Source organism: Ranitomeya variabilis, chromosome 4 (genome assembly GCF_051348905.1).
Source record: "Ranitomeya variabilis isolate aRanVar5 chromosome 4, aRanVar5.hap1, whole genome shotgun sequence".
In the NCBI taxonomy this organism is placed as follows: Eukaryota; Metazoa; Chordata; class Amphibia; order Anura; family Dendrobatidae; genus Ranitomeya; species Ranitomeya variabilis.
In genome coordinates, this window is record NC_135235.1 from 270,137,498 (window position 1) to 270,155,391 (window position 17,894).

The 17,894-nt window shown below is 46.4% G+C and overlaps 1 protein-coding gene across 8 annotated transcripts in view; it reads right to left on the minus strand.

Moving 5' to 3' along the window:
• Positions 1 to 17,894, minus strand: part of DSCAML1 (DS cell adhesion molecule like 1) — a 243,785-nt gene that overhangs the window by 70,266 nt on the left and 155,625 nt on the right. The window lies entirely within an intron of this gene.

Genomic DNA, 17,894 nt, shown 5'->3' on the forward strand with positions numbered 1-17,894 from the left:
GGGGAAGTGGAGGAGTCATGCTCTGGCCAAAATAATAATTTCAGAGAATTTCTATGGGATAATAAAATCCATTAATACGCTGCAAATACGCCGCATGTGCATTTGTCCTAGAAGTTCAGACATTTCTTCCATGCTGTATAATCCGTTACAATGTGTCAGAAAAAAAAAACAGGTTTCAGTTGCTGCTCATTAGTGAATGTGTCAATCATCTCCACCTACCTCCAATGTCAGCACGGCAGGCGCCAGAGCCGTCACCTACGCTGCTTCCCGTCACACAGCCACCCTGCGCCGCTCCGGATGCTTCCTATGTGCAGCGTTATGTAATGTGGGAGCGCAATCTGCCCGACACTATATATAGAGCATCGCCTGACTGCGGCGTATGGCACCGGGTATATATAGATCTATTACAGCTGATAAGTGCATTGCAATTACCATGGATTCATGCGCTTTCGTTACATTCCAGAAAGGCTTCATATTTTGTAATAATTCTTATCGGCATCTATAGCGCAGTGCACAAGTAAAAGTCCCGTCCGCATCTAATTGACTAGTACCCGTATATAAGCTACTCGCCCCATCCATTCCTGCCTATCATGGCATGTCAATATTACAGGGGTCCACCTCTCGATGACCGACACGTAAGACTACAGGCCCCATTCATATTTCCATTTTTTTAATTATTATTATTTTTTATTATTTCATTTGCGCTTCCTTTCTTCTTTCAATTTGCATTTCTTTTTAAAGTCTTTTTTTTATATACGTTCTCCTGTCTTTTTTCTTCTACTTTCCCCATCGTGGACAGCGTTTGACCCGATTCATCCATGGCAACTTTTTAAAACGTTTGGTGCATATGTTCTCCGGCCTCCAGTCGGCCTCCTGTGGAGTGATTTTATGTATGCGTGAGGAATTTTGTGCAATTTTTGCAACATTTTAGAGGAACATGGGAATTTTTGATGCTAAAAACTCACAAAAAAAAAGGTTAAAGGGTGCTTCTGACCCTGAACAAAATTTATGAACCGCGTTTTGAAAACTTTGGTGCAAAAAAAGTCAAATAGAAGCAAAAAAAAATTTTCGGTTTGTAGTAAAGCACTGCATTCACAATGCTGCCACTTGTATTTTGAAACAGTCAGTAAGCATGTCGTCAGACAAACCTCAGATATCTTTAGCTGAGGTCCTATAAAATATTGTTTATTCCTTACACTATATAATGACTGGTATTAAGGCTACATTTCTTTATTCACTAATGAATATTGGGAGATTTGAGCTCTAAATTCTGCAAAATTATGAATGCAGCTCTGGAGCATAATTCAGGCTATGAATCAGTGGAAAAGGTATTTAGTCAACTGTTTAGGCAGAATTTATTAGAAAGGATGGAAACCGGTTTTTACTTACCGGTAATAGGATTTTACAGAGTCCACGACAGCACCCCACGAGAGAGGGGATCCGCCCACCACCTGGACAGGAATCTACAGGTTAAAAAGGGGCGGTCCCCCTCGCCCTCCAGTTTGGGTTCCTGTCCGGACGGCGGGAGCCTGCAGGCAGCTGAAGATCCAGCGCAGTCAACTTACCCGAGTCCACCAGGCCTCTGCCCACTCCCAGAGTATCAAGGGATACCGCCAATGAATCAGTACATGATAATAATATCTTAAACCATACTAAGTACCATCACCTCTATAGAGTGATTACTAAAGGCACACCTTCCAAAGAGTGCAAGAATAAGTAATTATATACAGGGGCGAATGTACGGGTGCTGTCGTGGACTCTGTAAAATCCTATTACCGGTAAGTAAAAAAACGGTTTTAAACGGTTTTCCTATCGCCATGACAGCACCCCACGAGAGACTTTCAAAGACTATTTAACTGGGAGGGACCACAGCACTAAGTACTGAACGGCCAAAGTGTAAGCTGGAATTAGCAGATAGATCAAGGCGATAGTGCTTATAAAAGGTGGAAGGTGATGACCAAGTTGCCGCCTTACATATCATATCAATGGGGACATCTGCCTTCTCTGCCCAGGATGATGCCATAGCCCGAGTGGAGTGCGCTTTAATGCCCTCTGGTGGTGTCTCCTCTTTGGCGGAATAAGCAAGACATATCGCATCCCTAATCCATCTAGCGATAGAACTCTTCGTGACACTTGAACCTTTCCTTCGATCCTGGAAAGAAACAAACAAAGCCCTACTCTGTGTCTCCAGCTTTTGTGTCCTATTCAAATACTCTAATACTGCCCTTTTAACATCTAGAGTATGATATTTTTTCTCCTGTTCTGAAGCTGGGTTTTCATAAAAGGATGGTAGGTATATCTCCTGGCTTCTGTGAAACCCAGATGCTACCTTTGGCAGGTATGCCGGATCTGGTTTTAAGACAATTTTATCCTGGAGAATTATTAGATAGGGAGGATCAACTGATAACGCTTGGATATCACTAACCCTTCTAGCAGATGTCAGCGCTAAAAGCAGAGCTGTCTTTAAGGTCAAATTTTTAATTGGAATAGAATCTAATGGTTCGAAAGGAGGTTCAGTTAACGCCTCGAGCACTAAATTTAGATCCCAAGGGGGCAATCTTGCAATATGGACCGGGTTACTACGTTGACATGCTTTGATAAACCTAGCAACCCATCTATTCCCTGCTACATCACTGTTATACAAGGCCCCTAAAGGTACTGTCACACAGTCACACTTTGATCGCTACGACGGTACGATTCGTGACGTTCCAGCGATATCCATACGATATCGCAGTGTCTGACACGCAGCAGCGATCAGGGATCCTGCTGAGAATCGTACGTCGTAGCAGATCGTTTGGAACTTTCTTTCGTCGCTTGATCACCCGCTGACATCGCTGGATCGTTGTGTGTGACAGCGATCCAGCGATGTGTTCGCTTGTAACCAGGGTAAACATCGGGTAACTAAGCGCAGGGCCGCGCTTAGTAACCCAATGTTTACCGTGGTTACCAGCGTAAAAGTAAAAAAAAACAAACAGTACATACTTACATTCCGGTGTCTGTCCTCTGGCGTCTCAGCTTCTCTGCACTGTGAGCGCCTGCCAGCCGGAAAGCGAGCACAGCGGTGACGCGGTGACGTCACCGCTGTGCTTTCCGGCTCTGCTGCTTACACAGTGGAGAGAAGCAGAACGCCGGGGGACAGACACCGGAATGTAAGTATGTACTGTTTGTTTTTTTTACGTTTACGCTGGTAACCAGGGTAAACATCGGGTTACTAAGCGCGGCCCTGCGCTTAGTAACCCGATGTTTACCCTGGTTACCCGGGGACTTCGGCATCGCTCCAGCGCCGTGATTGCAACGTGTGACCGCAGTCTACGACGCTGGAGCGATAATCATACGATCGCTGCGACGTCACGGATCATGCCGTCGTAGCGATGAAAATTGCACTGTGTGACAGTACCCTAAGGCTGAAACATGGACTCTCAATGTGCTAACTGCCAAACCCAATTCCCAACCCTTCTGAAGGAATTCCAGAATGGCCGGAATTGGAACTTTATCTGCTAGGGGTTGTTGATGGAATGTAAGAAATTTTCTCCAGACCCTAGAATAAATCCTAGTAGTGACCTCTTTCCGGCTTCTTAACAAGGTAGCAATCAAAGCCCCGGAAAAACCTCTTTCCCTCAGAAGCTCCCTCTCAAGTTCCACGCCGTCAAATGAAGAGTCTCCAAATTGGGATGATGAAATGGACCTTGAGAAAGGAGCTCCGGAACCACTGGCAACACCCAAGGATCGGTCACTGACATTGCCCTGAGGAGAGAAAACCAAGGCCTCCTGGGCCAGAAGGGGACAATTAGAATTACTCTTGCTCTCTCTTCCCTGATCTTCCTGAGAACCAGAGGAATCAAGCACATCGGGGGGAAACGCATATGCTAGCGGAAAATCCCAACGGACCCGAAGGGAATCTACTATGCACGGTTGGTCTGTTGTCTGGAGAGATGCAAACATCCTGACCTTTCTGTTTTCTCTCCTAGCAAACAGATCTATGGCTGGTAACCTCCAGAGCCTGACTATCTGCTTGAATATCTGTTTGTCTAAAGACCATTCCCCCTGCCGAAGGGAATAGCGACTGAGAGAGTCTGCCTCCATATTGAGCTCTCCTTTTATGTGAATTGCCGATAGGGAACGGAAGTGAGTCTCGGCCAAGGACAGTATCTGTGCTGTTATGGACATCAGATTGCGCTCTTGTCCCTCCCTGATGGTTGAGGTAGGCCACTACAGTCATATTGTCGGTCTGCACCCGCACATGCGAATTCTTCAGGTATGGCAGTAAGTGAAGGAAAGCATGTTTGACCGCTGAGCGTTCTTTTAAATTTGACGAGCCCTGGGACTCTAGATCCGACCACCGCCCTTGGGTCAGAACCTTCCCCATGTGGGCTCCCCAACCGAATGGACTGGCATTGGTTGTAACTATCCTGTCTGGTGTGATGCTCCACTGAACTCCTCTTGATAAATGAAGCAGACTGAGCCACCATTTTAGATCGTGAAGGGTGGCTGGGGATAGTCTGAGTTTTCCATTTAGAGAACCCTGAAGCTCTTTTTCCGCCTGGAGGATTTCGAACTGTAGCATATGAGTATGAGCTTGAGCCCATCTCACGGCTGGTATACACGCTGTCAGTGACCCTAGTAAGGACATTGCATCTCTCAGTTTTAAATTTGGATCCTTTCTTACAGCCGTCACTTTGCGAATAATCTTCTGCTTCTTTTCCTCTGGAAGAAAAGATGATTGGTCTTCTGAATTTAGAAGAATCCCTAGAAAAATCAGGCAGGCACGCACAGCGCAGGCGCCGGATTTAAGAAGAAACAACGCGAAGGGGGCGGCAACCATCGCCCCTGAAGAGAAGAGTGACGGCAGTTGGGAGATTGATAGAGGACGATTCGGACCGCCCCCTGGTACAATATCTGGTATTTGTGGCCAATTTTTAAAACGCTTTATTGAGGTAATAAATGAATCAAAAACTAAAAGAGCCACCTTGTTAGACTGCAGCATTACTGCTGCACAAGGTGGCTCTTTTAGTTTATAACGGCTGGGGGGGGGGGGGGGTGACAGTGGCCCTTTAAGGGATTCCATCTTAAAAGCGCGATATTGAAGAAATTTATTTAATTTACGCAAATTTATGATAGTCCTAAAGGACCCGTCGGGTTTGGAAATCAAAAATAGCGGAGAATAAAATCCTGTTTTCTCCTGGTGTTTTGGTACCTCTTCAATAACCCACTTTTTAAGTAATTGTTGAATTTCTACTTCTAGGGCCTGTTGTTGAGCTGGAGAATCAAGCGAAGTTAATACAAAATGATCCGGGGGAATTTTCAAAAATTCTAATCTCAACCCTGACGCAACTACCCCCAATATCCATTTACTAGAAGTTATCTTAATCCATTTATTGAGGAAAAATTTCAATCTACCCCCCACTGGTAGATCTCTATCTATAATTGCGCCTGCGTCTTGAAGAAGATGAGGGGTTTCCGTAGTATCCACCTTTCTTCTTTTGCTCTGCCGGCTCCCAATCGCGACTATATCCTTGCTGGTCTGATTGAAATCTTCTGAAAGGCATGCGTCTTCTGAAGGCGTTCCTGAAAGTGGGATTAAACACTTTAGGAAATCCCTTCTTCCTATCCTCTGCCTTTGCAAGGATATCATCCAGCACCGGGCCAAATAGGTACTCACCGCTACATGGAATGGTGCACAACTTGGCTCTAGCCTGAGCATTCCCCTTCCAGGTCTTAAAGGGAACCTGTCACCCCGTTTTTTCCGTATGAGATAAAAATACTGTTAAATAGGGCCTGAGCTGTGCATTACAATAGTGTATTTTGTGGTCCCCGATTCCCCACCTATGCTGCCGAAATACGTTACCAAAGTAGTCGTTTTCGCCTGTCAATCAGGCTGGTCTGGTCAAAAGGGAGTGGTGTCTTCCCCCAGATCTTGCTTAGTTTTCCGTTGGTGGCGTAGTGGTGTGCGCATGCCCAAGGTCCCAAATCCACGTCACAGGGGAGTGAAAAGATCGCGATGTGCTGTATTTAATTGGTGATCGGTGGGCGCGGCCATCTTCCTTTGGCCGCGCGTGCGCAGAAGCGGCGCTCTGCTGGCCGCGGCTTCAGGAAAATGGCCGCGGGATGCCGCGCGTGCGCAGATGGAGATCGCGGCGGCCATTTTCCTGAAGCCGAGATGCGAACTCTGCTTCAGGAAAATGGCCGCCGCGATCTCCATCTGCGCACGCGCGGCATCCCGCGGCCATTTTCCTGAAGCCGCGGCCAGCAGAGCGCCGCTTCTGCGCACGCGCGGCCAAAGGAAGATGGCCGCGCCCACCGATCACCAATGAAATACAGCACATCGCGATCTTTTCACTCCCCTGTGACGTGGATTTGGGACCTTGGGCATGCGCACACCACTACGCCACCAACGGAAAACTAAGCAAGATCTGGGGGAAGACACCACGCCCATCTGACCAGACCAGCCTGATTGACAGGCAAAAACGGCTACTTTGGTAACGTATTTCGGCAGCATAGGTGGGGAATCGGGGTCCACAAAATACACTATTGTCCAGCACAGCTCAGGCCCTATTTAACAGTATTTTTATCTCATACGGAAAAAACGGGGTGACAGGTTCCCTTTAAGCCAAAGTGCCTGCTGGGCCCCATTTGACAGACCAGCTGATCCTGCCGCTAATTTCAAAGAGTCTATTGAAGCATCCCCAAATAGGCTACTCCCTCTCGGATCTGAGACAAGGAATCCAACTACTTTTCTCTAGGAACTTTCGCTTTAAGTTGCTCCTCCAGCTGAGTTACCCAGACCATAACGGATCTGGCAGTACAGGTACCAGCGATTGCGGGTTTGAAGGCTCCCGAAGAGGATTCCCACACTTTTTTCAGGAACATGTCCGCCTTCCTATCTGATGGGTCTTTAAGACGACCCACATCTTCCAGTGGTAACGAGGCTGACTTTGAGGTGGAAGCCACTGCTGCGTCTACCTTAGGGATCTTTACCCATTGAGATAAGAGGTCATCATCAAAGGGGTATCTTCTCTTTGCAGCGGATGGTAAGAACCCTTTATCCTGCTTATCCCACTCCCGTCTGACCAGATCTTTGATTGTGTCCACCACCGGGAACGTTTTACGATTCCTTTGGCACAGCCCCGCAAACATAATGTCCTGGGTAGATCTTGTTACCTTATTTTCTGTGACACCCATAGTCGCCCGGACTGCTTTGACTAGGGTTTCCATATTATCCATAGAAAAACAAGGCCTTCCCTCATCCTCTGAGGAGGATGGCGAGGCGCTCTCTGAACAGTCGCCTTCCTGTAGGGAAGGACTTGAATCGGACATGACCTCCATTCTGATTTTTTCATGCCGTTTTGATTTAAGGGAACATCTTATTTCTTCCTTTATGACCTCCCTCAAATTCGATGTACGGAGAGGGGCTTCTTCTTCCAAAGTACGGCAGATACAAGCCTGACACAGTTTCTTTATGTAACTGTCCAGCAATGGTTCTGTGCACAAAGCACACTGTTTATGCTTTGACTTTGTAACCTAGCATAGCACAAGACAACATGATAAGCTACAGGGCTGGGATGAAACACTCACCCACCGCTGATTAAGGGGTACCGGTCTCTGAGGAGGTGAGGTGCCACCTGACGTCGGGTTGCCAGATTCCTGCTGCCCGCGTACCATATCACTGCTGCGTGACCAACTGCTGCTCTTCCTCTGCTGCTCTGTCAGCTGCAAGTGCTCGGCGTCCCCAATCGAGGACATGCTGCCACGCACACTCACTCTCTGCGGCTCTGCCTTTTGTATTTGCCGCGCTCCTCCTCCCGGCCTCCACCGGAAGTAGAATAACTACTTCCGGGTCACAAGTGCTGACGTCTGCTGAGAAGTGTTGCGTGTCTGCATCCCAGGGCGGCATTCCCCAGCCCCTGGGAACGCATTCACTCCACTCCGGTCAGACGAGGGGGGGGTCTGCGAGCAGTACACCCCCGACGCTGCTTCCGGTGCCCCTGATTCTGCCGTTCTCTCCGGACACCCCGCAGAGGCCTGGTGGACCCGGGTAAGTTGACTGCGCTGGATCTTCGGCTGCCTGCAGGCTCCCGCCGTCCGGACAGGAACCCACACTGGAGGGCGAGGGGGACCACCCCTTTTTAGCCTGTAGGTTCCTGTCCGGATGGTGGGCGGATCCCCTCTCTCGTGGGGTGCTGTCGTGGCGATAGGAAAATACCACGGATACTCCAATAAGGTTTATGTTCTGGCTTATAATATCCAGATGCATTTACTATTGTGACGGTGGGAGGATGAAGAACTGTCAAACATCTGTTAATAATAAGATAATAGAAACTGACCAAGAAAAATCCAACACGTCCAATCAATTATTCTGCAGAAGCAAAAGTGCGTTCGACAACCATAACTAAACAGGAGATTGTTAGAGACGAGTATGGAGCAATTCATTTATTCATGCTTTGCGGATAAAATCGGAGCCGAAATTCTGCAATTGGTGAAATACCTGGGGAGCAAATCCAACTACACAACTCAAAGGAGAAGAGATCCGCACCTCACAAGGAGGGTCTGAGTATGAGAGTCTCGTCAGCCTAGACATTCCAGCAGAAATTCTCCAAATGGTAACCTGGGGATGCCTATAGTGACGGGACGGCGGAGCTGGAGGGTGAAGGTCCAGCCCAAAACACCAATGTGAATGGAGACTTATATGTAAGTGACGGGTTACCGGGTACTCTGCGCCTTATAGGCAACAGCCTGATCATATAATGATAATCATTTTTTTCGTTTTATGCTTGTCACAGGCTGGAAACTTGTGGAAAGAAAGATTAATGAGGAGAGCGGATGGAGGGTCAACAATGTCTCACGCTGTCATTTGGATTTTTGTAGTGAGAAGAGAATCGGAAAGTGCACAATAATGAGACTATGTGCACGGTCTGTCTATCCATCCATCACTCCACCCATGTCCTTCCTTATCTATCTGTCTATCATCCATATCCTCATCCCTCCATCCTCCAACCTCCCAATCCATTCCTGCATCTCCCCAATCCATCCCTTCATCCATCATGCCACCCGTCTCAATCTCCCCATGCATCCATCTCTCCATCCACTCATCCTTCTTTCTATCCATCCACCCATCCTTCTCCCCATCCACCCATCCTTCTCCCTATCCTTCCCTACCTCTCTCTAATCTATCTTCTCATCTATCATGCCACCCATGTTCAATCACCCCATCCATCCATCTCCTCATCCATCCATCCTTCTCCCTATCTATCCTTCTCCCCATCTATCTCCCCTTCCACCCGTCCTTCTCCCAATCCACCCATCCTTCTCCCTATCCATCCCTCCCTCTCCATCCACCCATCCTTCTTCCTATAAATCCCTCCATCACCCTCATCCATCCATCCATCCACTCCCCATCCATCCCTCCCTCTCCATCCCTCCCTATCCATCCACTCCCCATCCATCCATCTCCTCCATCCACCCATCACTGCTAAGCTCCTTTCTGCAGTGAGTACGAAGACTCTGTTCGTTCCACTTCTTTTTCCTGCCCTAGAAGCGGAAACACAGACTTCATGTAGAATATGGATCCTCCTGGTCAATACGGCCCTTTTGGTTCTGTTTGTATCCAGTCAATACCATATCAGGGTTCTACCAGAATTCTTACTGTTCCATTCTAAGATCAGAGAAACAAACTGAAAAGAAAAAATCAGCTGTGAACAGAGTCTAAAGACCCCCATCCATATTGGATGATCCAACGAACATTCAGTCACTGGTCAAATAGCTCAAAATACAGACTATATTGGTCAATATTGTATTTGTTTTTTTAGACTACAATCAGCATTGGTTGGAAAGGGATCCAACATGCCCAAACGGTGTTTTGAAGGATTACAAAATGATGTCGGTCAGTGATTGATCGATGTGACCAAGGGTTCATTTTATTGAGCCAGCCAATGAGCATCAAAATCAGCCATTTTATTCAAATTTAATCCAATGTGTATGGGCTCCCATCAGTGTGTCTTTGGGCGAAGAGATTTCCAAAGATTTTCCATCGAGATTTCGGCATGGAAAATTAACATCAGACTAGAGGAACAAGCAAGTGGATGAACTTTTATTAACTCTCATGAACACGCTGTGGAGCTTTTCATCACGGAAAGTAAAGTGGTATCCCCCCCCCAAAAAAAAAGTGTTATCGCCTCTCCAAAGTATAGGCAATAAATGGGGACCCCAGCATTACCGAAAAAGAAGCCCTGAAATTCCCATCAGAATGGAGCACTGGCCATACATACTGTACATGATCTGAGCGAAACATCTCCGTCACAATGTGTGACTGGATCTGGTAAAAAGAGCCGCTGATACAAGATACAAGGGTGTCCCCACATTAAGAACTAGTCCACCAATTTCCTCAGAAGATCAGAATGTAGGGGGAGCACAGGTCCACACCATACAGGAGAATATGAGATCATGTGAGGACCAAGAAGTGAGAGCGGAGCTTGTCCAGGAGGGCCAGTAGCCGGGCGCGGCTGACACATTCATGCAAATATTATCCTCTTTCACAAATTTACTTCTGCTTTTGTACAAAAATAAATTAGGTAACTGGTTGAATGAATGATGAGATCCTGCTTTTGTCTGTACAAAGTGAATTAATGTATTGGCCAACCGGCTTACTCTTGCATAAGGGCCCACCAGAGGATTCTTCTGTTCTCCTGTGGGCCAGTCCGAGTCTGTCACTGTGGACCTGGGAAATCGAGACTTCTACTTTGTCCAGACCAGCAGACTTCATTGCGTGCTTAACCAGTCATAGTGGGAAAGTCCTTCTGCCAAAGAGACTCAGGTCAGATTCTGACATGTTGTCTACATTGTTGCCTGCTTGTCGTAACTAAACCTGCTGTAGCCCAAGTGACACATGGACATTGACCGTTCCTGATCCGAGGAATCACTTGTGTCCATTGCTCATACGAGATGTCCTTTACAAACTACAATCCCTTTATGTATAAACTTTACATTTACCATCCTGGAGGGACTATTCAGAACTGTAATCAAACAGTTATAGGTGGGAAAATTGCTTCTTATTCAGAAGGGAGATTACACGGAGAACGAGAGAGCAACTCATTAGGCTGCAAAGATTAGGCACAAGTCATAGCTCCAGCTTTGGTAAAGCCGCTTATCCTTTGGCCACCTAGAAATCAGCTGTATTCGCTTCACCACGTGCCACTTAGTGCTAATTCTAACAATATATGACATCCAAAGAAAAACAACAGAGACCTGTGTCCTGCAGGGCAAGCATCACACCTGACGTACTGCACCATTCTGCTGCCCGGGGGGCGCCACTGAGCGCTCGCTGTTCTCTGCCCATAAACTAACAGGTGACATGTCTGTGTAGGAGTTTTTCCCAGGGTGTATTATTATAGGCACACACAATTCACAGCCAGGCCTTGTACTGATCTATAACAGACCCCCATAGTTTGACGTGTCCCCAAACTTCACCATGTCCTCAGATAATTCGCACGAGATGACTAGTTTAAAAAAATAACTAAAACATTGTGTGATATTCTGTTGGGACATATTTATGGTATATATGTCTACTCGTAGCCTCCCAGTGGTTATGATGTGAATTGCAGCCTATAGACGGGTTCTCTAGAATGTTACAATAAAATATTGAATTTGGATTCCTTAATGAAAATTGGAGGCATCTGCTCTGAAAAAAAAAATGTCAACAGTCCCAGATTTTCAGGGACTGTCCAGAACTGTTGGAAAATATGGGAATCTCCAGGGCCAAAAAGAGGAGGAGCGTACACGGAACAACCCACAAATAATTTTTCCTGGGCGGAACTAAAACATCCCGACACTGCCATCATCAATGGTAACTAAGTGAAAGAGACTGTTAAAAAGTTTGTAATCCTAAAGATTGTGCTAAATCTATCTAAAAATGACCTGACCTGAGTAGGGACCATGCACAGGGGCATAACGACCACCATTGCGGATGACACCATCGCAAATGGGCCCATACCGGTGGGGGTCTGCCAATGTCAGCGCAAACTTCAACTGAAACTTCCTCGGACGCACATTCAGCTTAAGTGTATTGCGGCGCAGAGATCACTCTGGTCCGAGCGCGGAAAGACATACTGCTGGCCAATCACAGACCAGCAGCTGATGTCAGCATGCAAGTGGCCGGGGGCTTATGGCAGCGACGTCATGAACTCCTATCACTTGCATGCTGAAGTCAGCTGCCGGCTTCAGAAGAGGACACTGCGCGGCAGGGGGGGTGTCGGAGGGAAGGGGAGCATAATGGTTTATTTTTTCTATACATTAAAGAACAGCAGCAGAATGGGGGACATATACCAGGATAGGGGATATGTATACCAGGATGGGGGACATATTAACTAGGATGGGGGATATATATACCAGGATGGGGGACATATACACCAGGATGGGGGACATATATGTAGAGGTCAGCCAGGGCCGAAGTCGTGGCGGATCTCATTATGCTTGGTGTGCACTGACCTCCCTCCACAATATAAATCACGTTTCTGTTTCAGCTTACTAGTTTCTCCGTACACTGCGCCGTCAGAGTTCTTCCTTGGTATTCCAGGATCACCTCTGGCCATTTGTGTTATAATAGAGACACAGCCCAGTAATAACTCATAATGCAGAACTTTACTTTCAAAACTTCGCAGTACTTCCATGTCTAACACAGCATTCTCAGCAGATAGTAACATAGTAACATAGTTATTAAGGTTGAAGGAAGACTTTAAGTCCATCTAGTTCAACCCATAGCCTAACCTAACATGCCCTAACATGTTGATCCAGAGGAAGGCAAAAAAAAACATGTGGCAAAGAGTAAGCTCCACATTGGGGAAAAAAATTCCTTCCCGACCCCACATACGGCAATCAGACTAGTTCCCTGGATCAACGCCCTATCAAGGAATCTAGTGTATATACCCTGTAACATTATACTTTTCCAGAAAGGTATCCAGTCCCCTCTTAAATTTAAGTAACGAATCACTCATTACAACATCATACGGCAGAGAGTTCCATAGTCTCACTGCTCTTACAGTAAAGAATCCGCGTCTGTTATTATGCTTAAACCTTTTTTGCTCCAGACGTAGAGGATGCCCCCTTGTTCCTGTCTCAGGTCTATGATTAAAAAGATCATCAGAAAGGTCTTTGTACTGTCCCCTCATATATTTATACATTAAAATAAGATCACCCCTTAGTCTTCGTTTTTCCAAACTAAATAGCCCCAAGTGTAATAACCTATCTTGGTATGGCAGACCCCCCAGTCCTCTAATAACCTTGGTCGCTCTTCTCTGCACCCGCTCTAGTTCAGCTACGTCTTTCTTATACACCGGAGACCAGAACTGTGCACAGTATTCTAAGTGTGGTCGAACTAGTGACTTGTATAGAGGTAAAATTATGTTCTCCTCATTAGCATCTATGCCTCTTTTAATGCATCCCATTATTTTATTTGCCTTTGTAGCAGCTGCCTGACACTGGCCACTGAATATGAGTTTGTCATCCACCCATACTCCCAGGTCTTTTTCATTGACGGTTTTGCCCAAAGTTTTTGAATTAAGCACATAGTTATACATCTTATTACTTCTACCCAAGTGCATGACCTTACATTTATCCCCATTAAAGCTCATTTGCCATTTATCAGCCCAAGCTTCTAGTTTACATAAATCATCCTGTAATACAAAATTGTCCTCCTCTGTATTGATTACCCTGCAGAGTTTAGTGTCACCTGCAAATATTGAAATTCCACTCTGTATGCCCCCTACAAGATCATTAATAAATATGTTAAAAAGAAGAGGGCCCAATACTGACCCCTGTGGTACCCCACTGCAAACCGCGACCCAGTCCGAGTGTGCTCCATTAATAACCACCCTTTGTTTCCTATCCCTGAGCCAGCTCTTAACCCACTTACACATATTTTCCCCTATCCCCATTATTCTCATTTTATGTATCAACCTTTTGTGTGGCACCGTATGAAAAGCTTTTGAAAAGTCCATATACACTACGTCCACTGGGTTCCCTTGGTCCAGTCCGGAACTAAACCCCTCATAGAAATTGATCAGATTAGTCTGACAGGAATGGTCACATTACACATCATTACAGATTTCCTGCCTGTCACACAGTTCGAGATTATTATTATTATTTATTTATATAGCAACATTAGTTCCATGGTGCTGTACATGAGAAAGGGGTTACATACAGAGTTACAGATATAGTTTACAGTAAACACGTCTACAGTGACAGACTGGTACAGAGGGGAGAGGACCCTGTCCTTGCGGACTTACATTCTATGGGATAGTGGGGAAGAGACAGAAGGTAGGGGGCGAGGCGATGGCGATGCGGTGGCTCTGGCGATGGCGAGGAGGCAGAATGGTTATTGCAGGTTGTAGGCTTTCTTGAAGAGATGGGTTTTCAGGCTCCGTCTGAAGGATCCGAGGGTGGTGGATAGTCGGACACGTTGAGGCATGGAATTCCAGAGGATGGGGGATATTCGGGAGAAATCTTGGAGGTGGTTGTGTGAGGTACGAATAAGTGTGGAGGAGAGTAGGAGGTCTTGGGAGGATCGGAGATTACGTGAGGGAAGATATTGGGAGATTAGTTCAGAGATATAGGGAGGGGACAGGTTGTGGATGGCTTTGTAGATCAGTGTTAGTAGTTTGAACTGGATTAGTTGGAGAATTGGGAGCCAGTGGAGAAATTTGCAGAGGGGAGAAGCAGGGGAGTAGCGAGGAGAGAGGTGGATTAGCCGGGCAGCAGAGTTGAGGACAGACTGGAGTGGTGCAAGAGAGTTAGCGGGGAGGCCACAGAGGTGGGTGTTGCAGTAGTCGAGGCGGGAGATGATGATGGCATGCCCAAGAGTTTTGGTAGATTGTGGGCTGAGGAAGGGACGGATTCTGGCAATATTTTTGAGTTGGAGGCGACAGGAGGTGGCAAGAGTTTAGACGTGTGGTTTGAAGGACAGGGCAGAGTTGAGAGTTACCCCGAGGCAGCGGATTTCAGGTGTGGGAGAGAGCGTGATGCCGTTTACCATAATAGATAGGTCAGGTAGGGGGGATACGTGAGATGGGGGAAAGATGATGAGTTCGATTTTGTCTACATTGAGTTTTAGGAAGCGAGAGGTGAAGGAGAATATGGCTGACAGACACTTCGGGATTCTGGAAAGCAGAGAGGTGACATCTGGGCCAGAGAGGTAGATCTGAGTGTCATCCGCATACAAGTGGTACTGGAAGCCATGGGACTTTGAGTTGTCCTAGGCCAAGGGTATAGATGGAAAAAAGTAGGGGTCCTAGGACAGAGCCTTGAGGGACTCCAACAGAGAGAGGGCGGGATGAGGAGGTGTTGTGGGAGTGGGAAACAATAAATGTGCGGTCGAAAAGGTATGAGGCAATCCAGGACAGGGCAAGGTCTTTGATGCCAAGGGAAGAAAGAATCTGTAGCAGTAGGCAGTCATCGACTGTGTCGAAAGCAGAGGACAGGTCAAGAAGGAGGAGGATTGAGAACTGTCTGCTAGCTTTGGCTGTGACTAAGTAATTAGTAATTTTGATCGGAGCAGTTTCGGTGGAGTGGTGGGGGTGGAAGCCAGATTGGAGTTTGTCAAGCAGAGAGTTAGATGAGAGGTGGGAGGAAATTTGAGCATTGACATGCTGCTCAGGGAGTTTTGAAGCAAATGGGATCAGGTCGTACTGCAGTGTACGTTTTCTCAGCGTCCTCCCTGTTTTGGCTCCTTTCTACTGGATGTTCCCTCAGCCGCTTCACCCCGGATCTGAGGGCATCTACCCAGGCTGGAACCTGCCACATGGTGAGCGACCCGCCTGTCTGTCCTGCCTTGGCCACCTTTTTAGCTTCCATCCTTGAAGCCCCTGCTTCTGCAATAACTGCAGCTGTTTCTGTGCTATTTCCTATGCACTGGATGTCTGGGCACTCTCTTGTTATCAAACGTTACGGGTATCTATTTTACTCCTTAAGCCCTTCTGAGCTTTATGAGCGCCCAGGCCCTTCTGCCTCTAAACAGGAAGCTCCCTTCCTTTTACTACCATGACCCCTCCTACATTAACTATTTACACTGATCCGGAGCATTGCTTGTCTATATGCACAAAATGCCCCCATCTAGTGGCCCAATATCTATACATATATATAGCAGCATTAAATATACATTTTAACAGCAGTACGTGACAACGTATATACATTTACACATACTCCACCCCGGGACATGCTTTGGGGCTCAGGACGGCTACTGCGACCCCCTTACATATACACCAGGATGGAGGACATATACACCAGGATGGTTCCAGGATGAGGGATATATATACCAGGATAGAGGATAAATATACCAGGATGGGGGACATATACATATATACAAGGATGGATATATATATATATATATATATATATATATATATATATATATATACTGAAGGCATCAAAACTATGAATTAACACATGTGGAATTATATATTTAACAAAAGCATGTGAAAAAACTGAAAATATGTCTTATATTCTACGTTCTTCAAAGTAGCCACCTTTTGCTTTGATGACTGCTTTGCACGTTCTTGGCATTCTCTTGATGAGCTTCAAGAGGTAGTCACCGGGAATGGTTTTCACTTCACAGGTGTGCCCTGGCAGGTTTAATAAGTGGGATTTCTTGCCTTATAAATGGGGTTGGGAACATCAGTTGTGTTGAGCAGAAGTCTGGTAGATACACAGCTGATAGTCCTACTGAATAGACTGTTAGAATTTGTATTATGGCAAGAAAAAAACAGCGAAGTAAAGAAAAATGAGTGGCCATCATTACTTTAAGAAATCAAGGTCAGTCAGTCCGAAAAATTGGCAAAACTTTGAAAGTGTCCCCAAGTGAAGTTACTAAAACCATCAAGCGCTACAAAGAAACTGGCTCACATGAGGACCGCCCCAGGAAAGGAAGACCAAGAATCACCTCTGCATCTGAGGATAAATTCATCCGAGTCACCAGCCTCAGAAATCACAGGTTAACAGCAGCTCAGATTAGAGACCAGGTCAATGCCACACAGAGTTCTAGCAGCAGACACATCTCTACAACAGCTGTTAAGAGGAGACTTTGTGCAGCAGGCCTTCATGATAAAATAGCTGCTAGGAAACCACTGCTAAGGACAGGCAACAAGCAGAAGGGACTTGTTTGGGCTAAAGAATACAAGGAATAGACATTAGACCAGTGGAAATCTGTGCTTTGGTCTGATGAGTCCAAATTTGAGATCTTTGGTTTCAACCACAGTGTCTTTGTGCGACGCAGAGAAGGTGAACAGATGGACTCTACATGCCTGGTTCCCACCGTGAAGCATGAAGGAGGAGGTGTGATGGTGTTAAGAGTGCATTGCTGGTGACACTGTTGGGGATTTATTCAAAACTGAAGGCATACTGAACCAGCATGGCTACCACAGCATCTTGCAGCGGCATGCTATTCCATCCGGTTTGCGTTTAGTTGGACCATCATTTATTTTTCAACAGGACAATGACCCCAAACAAACCTCCAGGCTGTGTAAGGGCTATTTGACCAAGAAGGAGAGTGATGGGGTGCTACGCCAGATGACCTGGCCTCCACAGTCAACAGACCTGAACCCAATCGAGATGGTTTGGGGTGAGCTGGACCGCAGAGTGAAGGCAAAAGGGCCAACAAGTGCTAAGCATTTCTGGGAACTCCTTCAAGATTGTTGGAAGACCATTTCCGGTGACTACCTCTTGAAGCTCATCAGGAGAATGCCAAGAGTGTGCAAAGCAGTAATCAAAGCAAAAAGTGGCTACTTTGAAGAACCTAAAATATCTACTATACAATTGTCTAAGGGTCACTTCCGTCATTCTGTCTGTCTGTCTGTCACGGATATCCATTGGTCGCGGCCTCTGTCTGTCATGTAATCCAAGTCGCTGATTGGTCG